The sequence below is a fragment of the Otolemur garnettii genome, unplaced genomic scaffold (assembly GCF_000181295.1).
Source record: "Otolemur garnettii isolate 467f Iridium unplaced genomic scaffold, OtoGar3 scaffold00173, whole genome shotgun sequence".
In the NCBI taxonomy this organism is placed as follows: Eukaryota; Metazoa; Chordata; class Mammalia; order Primates; family Galagidae; genus Otolemur; species Otolemur garnettii.
The window spans coordinates 1,750,101-1,752,396 of NW_003852568.1; the positions used below are offsets into that span (position 1 = coordinate 1,750,101).

The 2,296-nt window shown below is 39.6% G+C and overlaps 1 protein-coding gene across 4 annotated transcripts in view; it reads left to right on the forward strand.

Moving 5' to 3' along the window:
- The window catches only part of AMMECR1L (AMMECR1 like), a 28,646-nt gene that overhangs the window by 2,665 nt on the left and 23,685 nt on the right, over nt 1-2,296 (forward strand). The window lies entirely within an intron of this gene.

Here is a 2,296-nt window from a genome sequence, read left to right on the forward strand (position 1 = left end):
AAAAAAAAAAAAAAAAGAATATGTCATCACAGATTTGAAAATAATTAAAGTTCTACTTGTAAACTTAAAAGAAAATTCTGAAAAAAATTTATTACTACTGTATCCCTTTGAGTTTGTTGATGGTAATTTGCTAACACTTACAGGAGAGTTTTTAGAGTGCTTTTGCATGTGATCTGAACCTCCCAAACCCTTTGGGAGGGAGGAAAGGAACAAAGTCTTCATTTTACAAATGTTAGAGCTGAGGCTCAGAAAGATCTGACATCTTGCTGTGAGTCACATAAAAAAGGAAGGGGAGGCTCGGTGCCTGTGGTTCAAGCAGCTAAGGCACCAGCCACATACATCTGAGCTGGTGGGTTCGAATCCAACCCGAGCCCGCCAAACAACGATGGCTATAACCAAAAAATAGACAGGCATTGTGGTGGGTGCCTGTAGTCCCACCTACTTGGGAGGCAGAGGCAGGAGAATCGCTTGAGCCCAGGAGCTGGAGGTTGCTGTGAGCTGTGATGCTACAGCACTCTACCCAGGGCAACAGCTTGAGGCTCTGTCTCAAAAAAAAAAAAAAGAAAAGAAAAGGAAGGGGAGATGAAAAATAAAAAGTTGTGACTCCTATGTATATGTTTTTCTTTTAGTAAGTTGATGTGAAAATGTATAGTTTTGCATGTTTTTAAAAATCTATAAATCTTAAAAGCAGTTGTTGCTGGATGCAGTGGCAGGACCCTATGATCCCATTCAGGGAGGGCAAGGTCCATTTGAGCCCAGGAGTTAAAGGCTACAGTGAGCTATGATTGCACTGGTGAATAGCCACTGCACTCCAGCGTGGCCAACACAGACAGACCCCATTTCTAAAGAAGGAAAAAAGGCAATTTTCTAGGTAGATCTGCTTGTATTTTGCGGGGAAAATTTTCACACATCAAGTGTTTTTTTGGTTTTTTTTGCAGTTTTGTTTTGTTTTGTTTTTGGCTGGGGCTGGATTTGAACCCACCACTTCCGGTACATGGGGCCCTTGCCCTACTCCTTTGAGCAACAGGCACCGCCCATATCAAGTGTTTTGAGAGAGAGAGAGTATGTGTGTGTGAGAGAGAGAGAGATGGTGTTTCAAAAATGTAGAAATAATCATTTGGTAGGGTTACTGGAATGTGGATTTTTCATCTGACTATTTCCTGGAATAGTTCCATAAGTAGGACAAAATTATATCTCAGGTGCCTTTTCAGTACCCATAGTATAATTATTAAGTAGAATTTTATGTTTACTCTCCATCAGAAAGGAAACAGCCTGTTCCTCTTTTGTGGAAGGCTTCAGTTCAGCAGATATCTAGACACTAAAGGATAACAGAAGAAAATGCAGAGATTCCTTTTTTTAATCCCTCTGTCCCACCTCTCAAGTTTTTATGAGGTCATGTCCTCTAATAAGCTGTGTGAAGCTTATCTTCAAAAATCTAGGTTTTTTTCCCCCACCTCTAGGCTTTTGTAGATATTTTAATCTGGTTATTGTTTGAAATCCACTTCTATAATGTGGTTCCATTAATATTTAGTGTATGTCGGATGGCGCCTGTGGCTTAGTGGATAGGGTGCCGGCCCCATATACCAAGGGTGGCAGGTTCAAACTTAGCCCCAGCCAAACTGCAACAAAAAATAGCCAGGCATTGTGGTGGGTGCCTATAGTCCCAGCTACTCAAGAGACTGAGGCAAGAGAATCACTTAAGCCCAGGAGTTGGAAGTTGCTGTGAGCTGGGACGCTACGGCACTCTACTGAAGGCGAGAAAAGGAGACTCTTGTCTCTACAAAAAAAAAAAAAAAATTGAGTGTATGTCAAGACTTCTATAATGGTAGCACGTTTAGTCTCTTTATGCATGTAAGGTTAAAAAAGGACCCCAGTAAGATAGAATTCTGTACAGCTGTCAGCTCTGTATTCTCTGTTTTCAGTATCTCAGGATGAAAAGAAACAGTGAATGATTTATTTGAAGTCATTGCTCTCTAAAGGGGAAAAACATTGAGGTCATTAGAGTCGTAATGCCATGTTAATAATATGATCTTTTGGTGTGCAAAGGGGTTTTTAATAGAATTATATTACAAGGTCATTTGTTTCTCTAGAATGTGTATGAACTCAGAGCTATGTTATATATTCAACCCTACCTTTATTAGTAGGAGTAATGGTAGCATTAGTAATAGAGACAGTAAGTGGTAGTTATGCTGAGTTATCTCAACTGATTGTTTAGTCAGTTATAGATTGAACTCTTTCTTCTACTCTTCCCCATTTCTCACTATTGCACTTGACTAATTTTTTTTTTTTTTTTTTT